Genomic DNA, 18,569 nt, shown 5'->3' with positions numbered 1-18,569 from the left:
TGCACCACCCCCCGCTTGGTTGCTTCGCTCCCTCGTCTACCTGTGCTCCCTCCTGGTAATTTTTTCTAGTAAAACCTCTGATATATATAGAAAAAAAGATGGATTTATTGGTCATAATTTAGATTTTTATTTATTTGTACTTTTTGTTTTTCTAATTAATTTTTCTTTTTTTTTATTTTTTAATGTTTAATTTATTTTTCATTTTTATTATATAAAATAAATTAATGTACAAAACGAAAAAGGAAAAAAACTGTTTTGTATTTTGTTTCATGTTATTCTATTTTTATACATATATAATGTACTTAATGTCATTTTATTTTTTGGTTTTTATTTTGTTTCATTTGAGTTTTTTCTTTTTTATTATATACATATTTTTAACATTTTATTACTTATTATAGTTTCTGTTTTTTTATCTAGTCTTTTATTCTTTTTATGTATTTTCTTACATTTTTTATGGAGTTTGTCGCTGTCTTTAAACATGAGTAAACTTTCAGATTAAACTGTCAGTAAATCTTGAACATCATGCTTTTCTTTCTTGGTTTTTCTCGTGGCTTTTCTTTCTGAAACGGTTGCAGGTTGTTTTCGTTCACAGATGTGGTTTCATCCAGACTCTGATGTTCACGGTGGTTTTATTTGATCTGGTTTTTCTCCGTCCTTCTTTTATTGACTCTTCTGTTCTGGTTTTTATGACAACGTTTCGCTCGTTGATTGTTTTTCCTCGTGGATGTCGTCGTCGTCTCGTAAACAGATGTTTTTCCCTCTTTGACTTTTAATGAAACTGAAGTGTGTGATGAATGTTAAGGAGGCGTCGGGTTCTCAGTCCAGGTTTACGAGTCTTTATTCACAGATTTCATCAGTAAACACGTCGACACAAGTTCGTTTGAGTTTGAGTCGGAGTCAGACTGGTTTTTATATCTGATAGTTGGATTTTTATTTGGATCACACTGAAATATTAATGCTTTGAGTCCATGATGTTTCAGTTTGTGTAGATTTTTCCTTCTTGTTGAATTTAAAAATTTAAAAATAAGGTTTTTGTCTTACATGCTTTTGTTGTTGTTTTTTTTTTTTACATGATTTAAGTAAGTAAACCAGAGCATGTTCAGTTTAGACCAAACATTCACAACAAAACGAAACCAGACGTCACAAAGATCATTATATTTACAGTGTTTTTCTCAGTATTTATAAACTATATGAACAAATTATATTTAGTATTTGTTTCTTCTTTTATTAGAGTTAAATCCATCTCCTCTAAACAACAGAACAGCTGCGTACATACATACAGACATATATACACACACACATATACACTACAAACAAAAAGTTAAGGATATTTTTAATTTTTGGGCTGTTTTTTTCAGTTGGGATTCTTGCACAGCACTTTTTACTTTTTTGTGTGTGAATTGAATTGAAACATATTTTTTTAATAACCAGACAAAGTTTTATTTACAAATGGCAAAAATTACAAAAAAAAAGAAATATCCTTAACTTTTTGTTTGTAGTGTACCAACAACACACACACACACACACACACACTACACAACAGCACATGATAACCGTCACACCCATATCACTGTTCTCGTTCAATATCAGCATCCAACAGTTACATATATAGTTTATTTATGTGATGTTTATATTTTAGTGAATTGTTTTTTTTCCATAAAATGTCAGAAAGTGTTTCAGAACCCCAGACGTGTGTTCACAACGTAAGGATGAAGGAAAAAAAAAAACAGGAGTTATTCACATTTGAGATGTTTATTTCTGTTTTGTACTAAAATGCTCAGTTTTTCTCAGTGTTTGGTTTAATGGTCAACACTTAAACAATTCATTTGTGCAGCTTTAGTACAAAGTTTATCGAACAACAAAAAACGCAAAAAGATTCTTTGGTTGGAACTGAAGTACAGAGAGTCGTTACCATGGAAACGGTTCACCATCTCATCCTGATGCTGCTGATGATTAAGTTGTACTTTTATATTTAAGTTGTACTTTTTTATGGTTAAGTTTTATTTTTTATATTTAAGTTAGTTTTTTACATGTAAGTTTTATTTGGTAGTTATATTTTCTATTGTTAAGTTGTATTTTTTATATTTAAGCTCTCACCTCTGGTTTGTTAAGTTGATCCAGATTTTGCAGATTTAAGGCTTTTTTAACACTGTTTATCGCAGATCCTTCTCATCTCTTTCTCTTTCCAGTCGTTTATTCCTTGTTCAAAGTTTCATTTGGATGTTTTTTCTTTAAACTGAATCTGATGCTCCGTCGTCTTTATTCTGAAGACAGTGGCTGTGAAGGGTTAAAGTGTGAACTCTCTGGCAGTTGGTGAGACATTTGGCAGGTTGGAGGAAAAACAAAAGGAAGGTCTGAACTTTATGTGAGTTTAACCCTGAACAGGAGGCCACGCCCCCAGAGGAGCGCCAGCGCTGGGCGTCTCTGGAATAAACATGAATCAAATAAAACATGTGAGTTCCACATATGGGTCTGAGCAGTCGCAGGTTCAGCGGTTTATCCATTACCTTTACATGTTAGTGTCAGACGGAGCAGATTTTCTGACGCTTTAATGTCAAACTTTCCAACAGACGTGAAAATATGAGCAGCTTCCATTAACCCTTTAAGTAACGTAACTGAATGAACCCGACTTTAGCTCCAGATAATTAGAAGAAGAATGTCTTTATTGTCATTTTACAGGTACAACGAAATTAAAAAAGTGCAATTGTCCTAGGTGCCATAAAAAGTATAATTAATGTATATAAAAGAGTATAAAAACTAATATATAAAAGAAAAACTGTAACGGCATAAATATCTAAAAAAAGCAGCATAAAAAAGTGTCACTAGAAGTAAAAGACACAAAAAACATAGTCATATTCCCACCCCCCACCTGCGGGGGGCGGACATGTGCCCCTTCAGCCCTAACACCATTTCAGAGCATGTTTCTGTTCAAAGTGAAGAAGAAAATCCAGTTTAAAAAACACAAAATATCAAGATGTTTGTTCAGTTTTGATGAAGACTCTGGTTCTGATGAAGATCAGAGGTCTGAATGAAAGTAAAACTCACTACATTTAAATCTAATAATGATTTAGTTCATTTATTTTAAAGAAAAGATACAAAAAATGCAAAAAAAAAAAAACTAAACAAGACTTCCATGTAAATATGTTTAAAGTTCAGTTTTAGTAAAAGTTACCCAATCCAATATGGCCGCTGCCCTGTGACGTCACAATATGCAAATTAGACGAATACATTTACTGCCATCATAAACTTTGTGTCATACCAGTACTGCTGTCGTTTACAGCTTAATTTTATCGATCTATTATGACTGAATCACCTTTGAATTAACGGAGTTTTAATGGACATCAGAGAATTAAATATAAGAAAATACAGGATTTACACGAAAAATGTCAAATACAGAAGATAATATCACAATGGATGGTGAAAAATCTATGAAAACCATGAAAAAAATATTTAAGCCCATCTTTGTTTCTACTATTTTGTTCATTTTCTCATCATCTCATAAAGTATTTTTCACTTTTATGCCACATTTCAAGGTTTTTTTGGTTTGTTTTTTCCTCGTTTTACTGGCATTTTGTACATTTTATCCTCATTTTTCCTTGAAATGCTCCATTTTCTCAGGTTAAACATGTTTTCAATATTCAGTTGTGAATAAAACATGTGACCATGAAAGATGACAGACTCTTCCCTTCAGTTCTTTCCATGTATTGGTAGAATTAGTGGATCCACCGGTGTTAAACAGGTACATCAGTCCGCCCTCGTTTAGATCTTTGAGGTTTAATTAATCACATAAATATGAGTAAAAGTGAGTTAATAAAGTCCAGCTGTGACTAAACCAGTCGTTTTCACTAACAGGATAATATTCAGAACCGATGGCTCATGAGTTCATCCTATTAATCTGGTCTGAGCCTATTTTTAAACCTAAGCCCCGCCCACTGACAGTAAAAGCAGCCAATGAGGAACTAAAGCCTCTGTGATGAATTGTTTGAGTGGAATGAGGCGTTCAGGTGTCTGTGGTTTATCTGGGTGCCACGTCCGGTGTGTGTGATTGTGTGCGATTGTGTGCTGAATGGCGTCCGGCGTCCAGTCGCTGAGCTCGCCACAGTGTGTTTACACAGTGGGAGGGCGGGGCTTGGTACATTTTTGTGACGTGGTGCATTCAGGCGTTCAGCGCTGGTTTAAGTGTGTTTTGTGTTGTATGTACAGGGTGTGATTGTTATTTGATGTGTGTGTGTGTGTGTGTGTGTGTGTGTGTGGAAATGTGAACCCACATCCTCATTATGTGTCTGTTGTAACTGAACCAAACACATGGAGCTGATTTTAGACTCAGAGGTCAAAGGTCACGCACCCGGGTTAAACGTTTTCACACATTAATTCATCATGATGACGCTGAATTATTTCCTCTTTAGTTTTTCGTCACATTTTCAGCTAAAAACCCTATTTTTTCATCCGTCGTCGTCCAAATGCCTGTAACTCCTGAACCTTTACTGACAAAACCCAAACGTCATCTTTCATCTGAGGCTGGGTTCTTTTCTGTTGGTCTAGAACACATTAGAGTAGAGGTCTGTCATTGGCTGAGGGGGAGGGGTGGAAGTGGGCGGGGCTTATGGAAGACGCAGATGGAAGATTTGCAACGTAATATTGTAGAAATTATTCTCATTTTAGTTAATAATTTTCCTTTTTTTTCTGCCTCTTACCAAATGTTTGTGTGTAATGAACATGTCTAAATGATAATTTAAGGAATAATATTGTTAAAATTGCACTTATTTTTCTTAACAAATCAAATTTTTTTCTGTTTATTTGCATCTTTTTTGTTAAATGATAGTTTGTAGATGGAAATATTTGCATAATTTAATGTTTTAGGTTTTTTTGCACTAAAACAAAGAGAAAAACTTGTAGTTGTCATTATTTATAGGTTATTCTGTTATTATTTTCCTGGTCTGATCCACTGGAGGCTGAATGTGGAACCTGAACTAAATAGAATAGGTTTACCTTCCCTGATATAAACCATAAAAATCCAGAATAAACAGGAGCTGATAATGTATATAAAAGAATATAAAAAAAATTATATACAAAAGAAAAACCCAAACGGCATAAATATCTTATAAAAAAAAAGCAGCATAAAAAAGTGCCACTAGAAGTATAAAAGACACATAAAACGTCGTCATATTCCCACCCCCCACCTGCAGGGGGCGAACATGTGCCCCTTCAGCCCTAACACCATTTCAGAGCATGTTTCTGTTCAAAGTGAAGAAGAAAATCCAGTTTAAAAAACACAAAATATCAAGATGTTTGTTCAGGTGTGATGAAGACTCTGGTTCTGATGAAGATCAGAGGTCTGAATGAAAGTAAAACTCACTACATTTTACATCTAATAATGATTTAGTTCATTTATTTTAAAGAAAAGATACAAAAAATGCAAAAAAAAAAAAAACTAAAAAACTTCCATGTAAATATGCTTAAAGTTCAGTTTTACTAAAAGTTACTCCAATTAAGTTAAAATTGCACTTATTTTTCTTAAATCAATTTTTTTCCCTGGTTATTTACATCGTTTTTGTTAAATGATAGTTTGTAGATGGAAATATTTGCATAATTTAATGGGTTTTTTTGCACTAGAACACAGAGAAAAACTTGTATTTGTCATCATTTCCATGTTATTCTGTTATTATTTTACTGGTGTGATTCACTGGAGGCTGAATGTGGAACCTGAATTAAATAAAATAAGTTTACCATCCCTGATATAAACCATGAAAAACCAGAATAAACAGGAGCTGATGTCACAGAAACCTGCCCTTTCATGGACCTCACACTCAGATCTGGGTCAGTAAAGTTCACTTCAACGGTTCTGACCTCGTTTTAGTTCCAGAAAAACCATCACAGGCGACACATTAAACTGGTCTGAAGTGTTTTCTGTTTTAAATGTGACATAAGTGGAAGAAGAACCAGAATTATCTGGAGTTTGGATGAAGAAAACCGGATTCATGACGACGTTGAGGTTCTGACGTTACGTAAGTTCAGAACAGAGGGAACGTTCCAGCGTCAGTCATGTGGAGAATAATGAGCTCAGACCTGAACCATCACCAGGACGGGAACAGGAACAGGGAGGGGGGGTTAAATAAACTAGGTTAATATTAAAGTAGAACATTTAACAAACATCCACCAGAAAAACACCATTAATGTGGTTTTATTTCCTCATTTCTTCTAAAATCATCATTATTTACCTGATGTTCTTGAACGTAGTTCATCGTGTATGTACATAAATCACATGGGACATGGGAATTATTCAGCAATAGTGTGTTATGATACAGTTTTTCAATTTTTGAGTAAATATAATGGAAAAATTGCAAAAAAAAAAAAAAAACCTTGTTAATTTTCCCATTCATTTCTATTGGGAATACATTGTGGCAGTGATGGAACCCACCCCTTTTTACAGCCTCATTACTTTGTCGTGCGTTAACACAGAAACATCATTAAAACCTCAATTCGATCACTAGTCTTCAGACGTTATTTGGCCCAATTAGTCTCCATGTCTAATATGAATATTATGAAACTGCTTTTTAAGTTGAATGTTTTTTTCCTCATTTTTTCGTCAGAATGTTCAGCCTTAAGAGTTAAAAGGGTCTGAGAAAGTTCTGACTTTACCCTTCTGTTCCTCTGACACTGTTCACCAGGGCTGTGGCTCGGCAAGAATCTGGAGATATGATACAAATCACAATACTATCAATTTTTTGTTTGTTTCTTTTTTTAAATGATTATTTCCTGGAAGAATTGAATTACACCCGAAATCTGCCACAAATACTAAACACATTTTTATTTGATCCCAACAGGATCTAATGTTATGTCACAAAATGTTCCTGTGTTCAAACTTAAGTTATGTTTTACAGACATTCCAGTTTCAGATCCTGTTCAAATGTTCATATTCTGTAAGTTCAGAACTAACATCAGAACAGGATTTGAGTTCAATCCCAACAAAGGAACTAACATTATTTAATAAAAGAGTGTTAAATAATAAGAAATAAAATCTGAACAAAAAAGAAAAAGAACCTCCACAATATCTGCATTTGCATAAACCTAAAAATATTGATACAGTACTTTGTAATATCGATACAGTATTGTGAAATGAAATATCGTGTATATTGCAGAACCGATCTTTTCTTACTGTTACTGTTTACATCCTGTTCGTCATATTTACCACAGGTGCAGCTGCATTTGTCCTCTTTCAGACGATGCAACGACCAAAGCTCAGTTATTTACAGAACCTGAGCAAAGACCGGAGTTCCATTAAAGCACAGCTTTAAAACCAGTAATAAACCTCAAATCCACAAAACTTACTCAGTATTTTCACATAATTTCAACTAAACCTACGTAAAAATACATCAGCACGTTCAGCAGAGTCTCCTCTTTCATGTGGTGTAAATATTTTGGTGATCTGAGGTGGTACATGTGACTCCGAAGTGTCTATCAGAGGGCGACGCCCAGATTCCAGAGGCCAAAATCCTGAACTGATGAATGCTGAAAAGGACCGTGAAGACGCTGTCCCACGTCGTCTTCATTGTCCTTTCATCCTTGGGACAATGTCTACAAAGTTTGTTGAATTTTCTGAAATATTACAAATGTTCCTTTCCTTTTACTGGTCCATATTTTACTGGTTTATAACATGTAAATGGTTACAGATATCAATATAGTCCCTATTGATCACTGATAGAAGTCATATATGGATGTTCATTTAGGTCCATGACCTTTGACCCTGAGTGACCTTGAAGGGTCAAACTCACTAATGTCTAGATTTCGGACACATCTGGGCAAGGAACTGTGAAAAATAGTTTCTTCTACATTGTCATTGCTGGCTTTGTTTTATGATCTAGCACACAGGTGTCAAACATGTGGCCCGGGGGCCAAATCTGGCCCGTCAAAGGTTCCATTCCGGCCCATGGGATGAAAGTACAAAAATGAACCTGAACAGTCCAGGTTGTCCAAATCCTTTTGGTTCAGGTTCCACATACAGACCAATGTGATCTACAGTCAAAAGAACAACACAATAACCCATAAATAATGACAACTGCAAATGTTCTTTGTGAAAATTATGTGGAACAAATTTAAGTGAAAAAAATAACATTACACTGTGAAAATATTTACATTTACAAAACTATTCTTTCACAATAAAATGCAAATAAATACATAAATAAAACAAATAAAAACCCAAAATGTGCAATTATAATCATATTCTGCCTGTTATTAAATGTTTGGTGCTTTTATGGATCCACTGTGATCTTTACATGTGTTAATAGTAAGAGATGGAATATTGTAGGAATTGTTGAAATTTTAGTTCCAAACTCCAAAATTTTAACAATAATTTGCCTGTTACCAAATGTTTATGGAACATTGTGTGTAAATGTACATGTAGAAATAATAAGTCGAGGCATAATATTGTTAAAATTGCACTAATTTTTTGAATGAAATTTATGTTTTTTCAGGTTATTCACATCTTTTTTGTAAAATGTAAATATTTTCATTGTTTAATTGTTTTTTTTTTGTACTAAAACCAAAAAAAAAACTTGGATTCGTCATTATTTATAAGTTATTAAGCCATTATTTTACTGGTCTGGCCCGCTTGAGCTCAAATTGGGCTAAATATGGAACTGAACCAAAATGAGTTTGACAGCCCTGATCTAGCAGAGTGTAAAAAAACCAAAACAATGTAACAACTGGAACATGTAGTTTTCTGTGGCGGTGTTGTTGAAAAACAAAAAAAAATGATGTTGAAAAAAGCAAAAAAAACAAAGTTGTTGCTGTAGTTACAGAATTCCTCCAAAAAGAGGTAGAATTTCAGAGTGAATTAATTCACGTTTTGTTTACACTAATGCAGACGTGTCTTCTTTGGGACAACGTCTACAGAGTTTGTTCACAGTTTTGAGAATTTTTTAAAGTTTTGACGAATTTTTTAAATGTTAAAATGTTCCTTTCCTTCTCCTGGTCCATATGTTGATGGTTTAGAACATGTACATGGTTCCAGATATCAGTCTAGTTCCCATTGATCACTGATAGAAGTCAGATATGGACTGTGATTGGATGAGTCGAGTTCTCCTCCAGTCAAAGTCCCGCCCACTTCTATCGTTAGACTGATGTGCATCCAGAACCACAGGACTGGAACACAGAACAGAACCTGAACAACCTCACACATTCACCTGGTTCTGATCCACATAGAACAGACGCTGACGTACAGGGACATTAGAAGCGTTTTTTCCCTTATTCTCATCTTCAGAGTTTTTTTTTCACCAACTAAAAGCTGAAAACTTGAAGACATTGAATAGAAATAAATGCACCAATCGACTCATTTTAGAATCAGATGTGGACGTGAATTAAAGTGGAACTGCTGCTTCAAAGGCCGTGGACTCGTTCCTGGTTTATGTCAGACTGTTTTGTAGATGAAGTCACTGAATTTATCCTGTTTCTGTTCCTGTCTTTATCAGAAGAAAAGCAAAGGGAAGAAGGGAGAGAAGAGACAGAACGGCAGCCGTCGAGATGGAGGAGGTGAGTGTTTCCTCCTCAAACCGCCGCCGCCTCCACACTGTTCACTTCCTGTTTCCTCAACATGTTTATGAGAATCCACTGTGTTCACATCGAAACCAGCCACTGTCGAAGAGTTGAACCTGTAGAAAAACTACAACTTCAGTGGAATAAATGAGGATTATTAATGTAGGAAAGAGGAGCAGAGGAGTCCAAACGGAGCGAAAATCAGCTGGAAATAAATGAAACGCAACAAATGAGCTGTGACGCAAAAACGCTGGAATAATTACATTTTATTATTTATTTATTTATTTATTTATTTATTTTATTTTGAACATGCAAATAAACAAAATGAAGCAAATTAAGACAAAAACAAACTTTTAAAATAACAGACTCTTCTTCAAGCACATACAAGTCTGAATTCTGCATGGTCGAAAAGGAGTAGGAAGAAGTATGAACTTATTTAAATCCAACCCTCAGTGCTTTTACACCTTTATCACTGACTTAATACAAGAATCAAACAATACATTTTTCCTAATTTTAGCATCGAACCATAACAATACATAATGCAGTAATTGAATTATACAAAACAAAATGTTCCTGGGCAGTACAGTCATCCAAACAGACTCAACTATTCAACAGTTTTCTTCAATAATTCCAGCAGATTTATCAATACATCATTCATGAACAAACAGGCCTCATTGTCATTATTAAATACTGGTACCTCTCAAGGATCAATTCTCTATATCTTTTTAAACTGAATTATGTTAGATATTTGTTTTATCTCCACACACAATTTGTTTCACAGTTTTACTCCACAGATGGTAATGCAGAAAGTTTTTAACCTGGTGTGCACTTTATGATCTTTAAATTTAATTTTCCCCGTAAATCATAGCCTCCCTCTCTTTCACAAAACATTTCTTGAATATTGCCTGGTAGTAAGTTATTCTTTGCTTTATACATTGTTTGAATAGTTTTGAGCTCCAATAAATATGAAGGATAAATAGTGAAACCTGGGAGAAAGAAACCACTAAGAAGTGAAATTAGACGTAATAAACAGAGTAGTAGATAATATTTAGTGTCTGATATTAACATTAAATGAGGCGTTCAGGTGAAGTTGTAAACTTTAGATATGTACTGCAAATGTAAAAAAACATGTATGTTCTTGATCTGGTTCACATTAAAAGTGCTGAACAGACTTTAACGTGATCTATAAAAAGGTCTCATTTTATATATCTGCCGTATGCATAGTCCGCAATTTAAAATGAGATTATCTTCACCAAATAGTTATTTCCAGCGTTCCTGGGTCGGGTCGTGACCAGGCTGGACTGATTTATGCAGACTTATGTCACTATGACACAACACACCGACCGTCAGAGTTGAGTAGAGAGAAGTGAGATGAACGAGTGAGGAGTCCGATCTGTCCTTTGAACTAAACAAGGGATTTGTTGGATTTCTTTAGCTGTAATGGTGGACACTGGAACTGGAGCTGGACTGGCAGAAAGAAAAACAGAAGAAAACTAAAGGGTAGAGTGATAGAGCCCAGACTCAGACAGAGGTATACCTGTGCATTGAACCCATGGATAGAACTAAGGCTAGAGTTAAAGGACTGAAAAACGGCTGCAGTTGGCCCTCTTCCTTCTTGTTAAAGACCTTGAAATAAAAATAAAAAAAAAAACAGGTAAAACATAAGAATAAATACCTTGTATAAAGAATAAGCTGTAATAGATTATATAGTTTATATATATGAGTCTGTGGTGGAAACAGAACTGGAGCTGTGTTATGGGTCACATGATCATGTTCTGGTTCTGACTCTTCTGTAAATCGTTTCCCACGTCGACGTCATGTTGGTGTTTTTGCCTCCGTGACGTCACGTTTTAAAGGCTGTGATTAAATGAGTTTATCTGAGTAGAATCTGCAGAGGGGATGAATTTACTGAAGCCGTGACTCATTTCCTTGTGTTTACGAGCAGATTGTTGACTGTAAAACCACTCATTTATGTCTGAGTCACACAGAAGCCACCAATGAGCTGCAGATCTGCAGACCAGGAGGTTCTGACCATGACGTCCTCAGACGCATCAGATCTGGGGTTCCTGTTTTAATGACTTTTATCTCCTGTTTCATCTTTAATTCTGTTTTTTTAATGTGTCTGAGCTGTTAGTATCAGACATTTAACCCTTTTTAAATGTGACGGAGCTGCAGATGTCAAGGAAAACTGAAGTCAGTGGTGTTCAAAGACCAAATAAAACCAGACTCATGATACACAATAAAAACTGAACTTACATTAATGTTGTCATCATGTGTGGGGCCGCGTTCAGTGCAGAAGAAATAAGCAAAAATTTACTAAAATAAAGTAAAAAAAAAAAAAAGCATCAAAATGAACAAAAACAGCCAAAGTAATGAATAAAATGAACAAAAATTAATAATAAATAAACAAACTAAAAAGTAACATTAACAAAATGAGCCACAAACTGCACAGAATTTTAGAAAAAAATAAAAAAGGCAAGAAAATGAGCAAAAGCAAGTAAAAAAATACATAAACTAACAAAAGTGAATAAGAAAATTGGCAAAATTATACATAACATGAAAAATAAGCAATAAAATGAACGAAATTAGTAAAAATGTAAACATTTATTCACCAGTAAAACCCATGGAGTTTGATAAATGACAGTAAAAAATAAATAGTTATCTATAGTTTAATGTAGTTGTAATAGTTGTACATAGTTTTGTGAGTTGTAAAAAGGTTTCATTGAACATGTTCATCTTTTTGACACCAGATTGTTTTGTAAATAGTTGTATATAGTTTTATTTAGATGTAAATAGTTGTATATAGTTTTATTTAGATGTAAATAGTTGTATATAGTTTTATTTAGATTTAAATAGTTTTATATACTTTTCATAAAAACAGCTGAGGTATTTCCTGCATTTCATGTAAATAGTTGTATATAACTTAATTATTCACTAAATTTGTAATTTTTTTCTTAAGTTTTCCATTTATATGTTCATTCTACGTTACAAAAATGGTTTGTTCAACATGTTTTTGGGGAAAAAACAGTAAATAATCTAACTTTTTCCTATTTCTATTACATGTTTTTTGTGTGATTTTAGGTTCCGTTTGTTAATAAATAATCCCTGTACAATCACACAGGTGAGGTTCAGCTGGAAACACTGAGACCAAACCAGTCCAAGCCAACAGTTTAATAACAGGGGTCCGGGCCCAGGTCCAGGTCCAGGTCCAGGTCCAGGTCCAGTCCCCAGGGCTCCATTCTTACAGAACTCTGAGTCCATGATGCGTCGCCTGTTCCTGTTTTATTCTGTGTCGTCTTGTCCTTTTGTTTTGTTTTTTCCAGTTTTTCGTTAAAATGACTCCGTTAATCATCGGCTTCGCTTCGTCGGAGTCAGATGTCCTGCAGGTGGGAAGGTTCTGCGTGTCCAAAAGAAAAGAAAAACAAGTGTGGACACGTTAAATGAGTTTACAGAGACACGGCGTTTCCTGAACGCCTCCGTGCACCTGAAGGCAACGTCATTCAGAATCAGGTTCACACGAATGATTATGTTAAAAAAACAGAAGGACGTGACGCAGAGAACAGTTATAGGAACTGGAGACGAAAAAGAGGAACTTTACACACTATTAGACGAGTTCAACTCAAACCACAAACAAGATCCTTCTGTTTAGAATGACTTTAACCCTTCGATGCATAAATGAGTCAAAATGACCCTCAGGCTGTTTTTGTTCAGTGTCTTTGGGATAAAAAGTGGGTTTTATTTCATATTCCAGGTTTTCCCTCAAAAACATGTGAATGACTTCATGACATTTAAAACCTTTAACTTATGTTTTATAGATTTTATGAAGTTGTAGTTTTCTGTTACGACCCTGAGCGTCCATAGTTTGGGTCCAAATGACCCCATTCATTTACAGTAGAATGACATTTCAACCTTTGACTCATTCTACACAGAGTTAATATTGTTCTATTGCTGTTATTTATTATATACTATATATACTTTGCTTTTCAAATTTTGAAAATATAAAAAAAAAAAAACATTAAAAAATTATTAATGCAAAAAAAACAAAAACTAAAATATTTAAAATATGAAATAGCTCTTTTGTGGGCCACAAAATAATACAAATGATTATTTTAAAATGACAAAAGTGTCAAAAACACAGATTTGAACTGGAGTCATTTTGACCCATTTATTTAAGATCGGAGCGTCCAGACACTCAGGCATCAAAGAGTTAAAAAGAAGGATGATGTTAAAAAAAAGAGTAAGAAGCATGAAAAGTAAAATTGACTGAAAAAAAATAACTAAATAAAAGAAAAAACAATAGGATGAAAAAGAGCAACCACGTAAAATATTAAAACGTATCTTAAGAAAAACTATGAATGAATGAAACTGTAAAAAAAAAAAAAAAAAAAAAACCCAACAAAAAAAGCAGTTGCTCACTGACAGAGACGCCATCAGACAAGACACGTGGTCAATGTAAAACCCCAGTGCATCATGGGATGCTGACATGTGACAGGAAGGGCCTTTAAGTATTGATGAACGAGTGGAGAAAGTAAAGAAAGAGACACCTGAATTGTTACAAGAATAACAGACAAATGCATAATAAAAAATAAAATGAATAATAATTTGAATAGATACTAAAGTCAAATAAAATATGTTGGTAATAATAAATATGAGGTTGACGGATGATGGTCGGACAGTTGGACTGAGGATGATAAATACGGTAAACGTCTGCTGTGGTTCAGGTCAGCGAACGGCGGACGAGGCCGACGTCTGTCTGGAAAAACAGCTGGAACGCTTTGAGTGCAGCTGAGGATTTTAAAGGAAGTCCTCTCAGCCAATGGGAACCCAGAGAGGCGGAGCTTCTGAAAGGCCACGCAGACGAGGAGGTGTGCGCCCTCGTCCTGAGCATCCTCGACAAGGTGAGTTTAACCTCCTGTTTAAGGGGATTTTAGCCTGTTTAAGGTGATTTAAGATGAGTTAACCTGTTTAAGGTGAGTTTAACCTCCTGTTTAAGGGATTTAGCCTGTTTAAGGTGAGTTTTAAGATGAGTTTAACCTGTTTAAGGTGAGTTTAACCTCCTGTTTAAGGGGATTTTAGCCTTTTAAGGTGAGTTTAAGATGAGTTTAACCTGTTTAAGGTGAGTTTAACCTCCTGTTTAAGGGGATTTTAGCCTGTTTAAGGTGAGTTAAGATGAGTTTAACCTGTTTAAGGTGAGTTTAACCTCCTGTTTAAGGGGATTTAGCCTGTTAAGGTGAGTTTAAGGTGAGTTTAAACCTCCTGTTTAAGGGGATTTAAACTCATGTAAGGGATTTAAGCCTCCTTAAGGTGAGACTGTATTGTCATGTTATTTTCAGGTGAAAGACGGAGACGACGGCCGACTTAAACGTCCTGTTTGAGCAGAAAAGTAAAGCGTCCAACGTGAACACGAGAGACAAGTGGAAGGTGAAACACTGAACGGACATACGTGGTTTTACTGTTGACATACGTGGTTTTACTGTTGGACATACGTGTTGGACATACGTGGTTTTACTGTTGGACATACGTGGTTTTACTGTTGGACATACGTGTTGGACATACGTGGTTTTACTGTTGGACATACGTGGTTTTACTGTTGGACATACGTGTTGGACATACGTGGTTTTACTGTTGGACATACGTGGTTTACTGTTGGATGTGAAATAAATGAACCTGTTTCCTTCAGATCTGCAGAAGAAACACAGTCAAGAGAAAATCAAACTGACGGAGACTTTGAGGAAACGGAGAAGGTCCTGAAGGTAAACATCTCTACTACTACTGCCCTTCTTCCTCCTCCTCTTCTTTCTTCTCCTCCTCCTCTTCTTTCTCTTCCTCCTCCTCTTTCTTCTCCTCCTCCTCTTCTCCTCCTCCTCCTCTTCTCTTTCTCTTCCTCCTTCTCTTCCTCCTCCTCTTTCTTCTCCTCCTCCTCTTCTCTTTCTCCTTCTCCTCCTTCTCCTTCTTCTTCTTCTCCTGCTCCTCCTCCTCCTCTTTAACGGTTTCTCCTGCTGTGTGTTTGTGGAGGTGGAGGTGGACAGGCTGAGGTCGGAGGTGCAGATCTATAACCACTGAAACAGAGGGTTGGAGGAGTCGACGTTTAAGAAGGATCTGCAAGGAACATCCAGGTGGGTCAGGGGTCAGGGTCCATCTAGGGGTCAGGGGTCAGGGGTCTGTCCAGGTGGTGTCAGGGGTCAGGGTCCGTCTAGGGTCAGGGGTCAGGGTCCGTCCAGGTGGGTCAGGGGTCAGGGTCCGTCTAGGGGTCAGGGTCCAGGGTCTGTCCAGGTGGGTCAGGGTCCGTCTAGGGGTCAGGGGTCGGGTCTGTCCAGGTGGTCAGGGTCAGGGTCTGTCCAGGTGGGTCAGGGGTCAGGGTCCGTCTAGGGGTCAGGGGTCAGGGTCTGTCCAGGTGGGTCAGGGGTCAGGGTTCGTCTAGGGTCAGGGGTCAGGGTCCGTCCAGGTGGGTCAGGGGTCAGGGTCTGTTCCGGTGGGTCAGGGGTCAGGGTCCTGTCCAGGGGTCAGGGTCCATGTTGGTCAGGGTCAGGGTCCGTCCAGGTGGGTCAGGGTCCGTCCTAGGGGTCAGGGGTCAGGGTCTGTCCAGGTGGGTCAGGGGTCAGGGTCCGTCGAGGGGTCAGGGGTCACAGGGTCCGTCTAGGGGTCAGGGGTCAGGGTCCGTCCAGGTGGGTCAGGGGTCAGGGTCCTGTCCCTGGTGGGTCAGGGGTCAGGGTCTTCCAGTGGGGTCAGGGTCTGTCCAGGGTCAGGGGTCAGGGTCCGTCCAGGTGGGTCAGGGGTCAGGGTCTGTCCTGGTGGGTCAGGGGTCAGGGTCTGTCCAGGTGGGTCAGGGTCTGTCCAGGTGGGTCAGGGTCTGTCCAGGTGGGTCAGGGGTCAGGGTCTGTCCAGGTGGTCAGGGTCTGTCCAGGTGGGTCAGGGTCTGTCCAGGTGGGTCAGGGGTCAGGGTCTGTCCAGGTGGGTCAGGGTCTGTCCTGGTGGGTCAGGGTCTGTCCAGGTGGGTCAGGGGTCAGGGTCTGTCCAGGGGCCACCTCTGTGTTTCTGACCTCACACCGTTAACTGACCTCCTACTGACCACTCAGGCCCATGGCACCCCGGTGCATTCCTGGGAGTCGGAGGCAGGAGTCTCTGCTGTTTGTCATCGAGATGAAGACTGAGCGCGTGCAGGAGCAGAACAGGAAGCTGCGGCAGATGGACGCTCTGGTAGGACACACACACACACCACACACACACACACACACAGGAGTCTAATGCCACATTTCCACTGTGTGGTACCGGCTCGACTCAACTCGGCCTTTTTTGCGTTTCCATTATGAAAAGGACCTGGAACCTGGTACCCGGTACTAGTGTTCTTGGTATCACCTCCGCCGAGGTGCCAAGTGATACTAAACTGACGTAAACACTGCAGACCACTGATTGGTCAGACAGTTTTCTCTGTGACCCGCCCTTTTACAAAAACCAGATGCGTTAGTGAACAGTAAATATGTCGGTGCATAACCCACATGAGAACAGCCCACAACTACACCATGGTCGGTCCAGGAGACTCAGTCTTTGGTGGAAGACGTAAAAATTCAGACGAGACAACACGCAACGAGCCAGTTTATCAGCGACTCTGAACAGACGACATGGAAATAACGCGCCGCATCGCTATGACGACCAGGTACTGTAAAGTCGGTAGTGTCCTGGAATGGAAACGGTCTGCAGGAATACTGAGTCGAACCGAGTCGAGCTGGTTCCACGTAGTGAGACGCGGCGTAAGTCCATATGAGGCAGATGTAGACAAATGGAGGTGAATGAGCTGTCAGCTCCACCTGTGGCAGACACACACAAGGACACACACAAGGACACACATACACACATGCACTGAAGTCATGTTTCTGCTCAATCACCTTTTTCTTTCCTCTGACTATTTTTTTCTTCTCCTCCTCTTCCTCCTCGTCCTCAGATGGAGAAGAACCTGTCTTTGGAGGACCAGATCGTCCACATCCTGCAGCAGAATGAGGACCTCAGAGTCCGGATCGACAATTGCCAGAGTCTGATTCAGTGAGTGTTGAAACGTCGCCTCCTGGTGGACGACACCGGACAAACCCCAGGTTAGTTTGAGTCCAGGTCCACCACAGGAGACGTTTATTAGACCATTCAGTCAGATCCTTCAGTAAAAACACCAGAAGACGAACAGAAATCTGACATGAGACGTCACCTTTAACTGGTATCTATTAAACCTAATCTATTTATGCTTAGACTTAACTGATTCACATAATAAAAAGGTCCAGTGTGGTGCAATTATTATTATTATTATTATTATTATTATTATTATTATTATTATTATTATTATCAGTTGTCAAATCAGTCAATGGTGAAAAAAAAAAGGTGGGGGGGGTGTCATCATCCGACCTTTTCTCCAGGATCTCAGTGTAGAAGTGGCTCTGGACAGTGGAAGTGCACGGTGTAAATATGTTTATGATAGAGCCGTCCGTCGTCTGGGTTTTCCAGGCAGATGTCGAAGGAGCAGCAGGACCTGAAGGCGGCGCTGGAGAGGCAGGTTGGGCGCCAACCAGAGGCTTTCACAGGAGAAGGAGCAGCTGATGTTCAAACTCCGACACCGGGACACGTGTCCCGAGCCTCCACCTGCCGCCGCTGCTGGCCGGAGATCGCCCCCAGATGAGGCCCCAACGGACCGGGACCGTGACGGGTACTGTCGGACCGGGTGGAGGAGTATCTATTTAAACTCAGAGACATCTGAATCTGGATGGCGACGGCGGCGGCGAAGCTTCCACCACTTTTCCCCAGTTGGAAACACGACGCCGTCACAGACACTGAACACATGGACCCACGACTGTGGAGTGGATTTACAACTGGACCAGAACCAGGACCCAGGTCTGTCACCAAACACAACTGAATAAGGGGGAATTCTCCAAATAAACCTGTTGTTTGAGCGTCTTGGCTCCGACGTGTCTGAAACTGAACTGAAACACGAACATGAGGCTCCAGTGACGCTCTGAGGAAACGGTTCAGAGAAGATGGTTCTAAGGAGATGGTTTCTG

The 18,569-nt window shown here is 38.4% G+C and overlaps 1 pseudogene; it reads left to right on the top strand.

The window, feature by feature from the left end:
- LOC115427522 (coiled-coil domain-containing protein 69-like) overlaps positions 1-18,252 on the top strand; it is a 30,007-nt pseudogene extending 11,755 nt beyond the window's left edge.
- The last annotated feature ends 317 nt before the right edge of the window (positions 18,253-18,569 follow it).

This window comes from Sphaeramia orbicularis, chromosome 10, assembly GCF_902148855.1.
Source record: "Sphaeramia orbicularis chromosome 10, fSphaOr1.1, whole genome shotgun sequence".
Classification (NCBI taxonomy): Eukaryota; Metazoa; Chordata; class Actinopteri; order Kurtiformes; family Apogonidae; genus Sphaeramia; species Sphaeramia orbicularis.
Note: the sequence above shows the minus strand (reverse complement) of the source record. Positions and strands in the feature narration are given on the sequence as shown.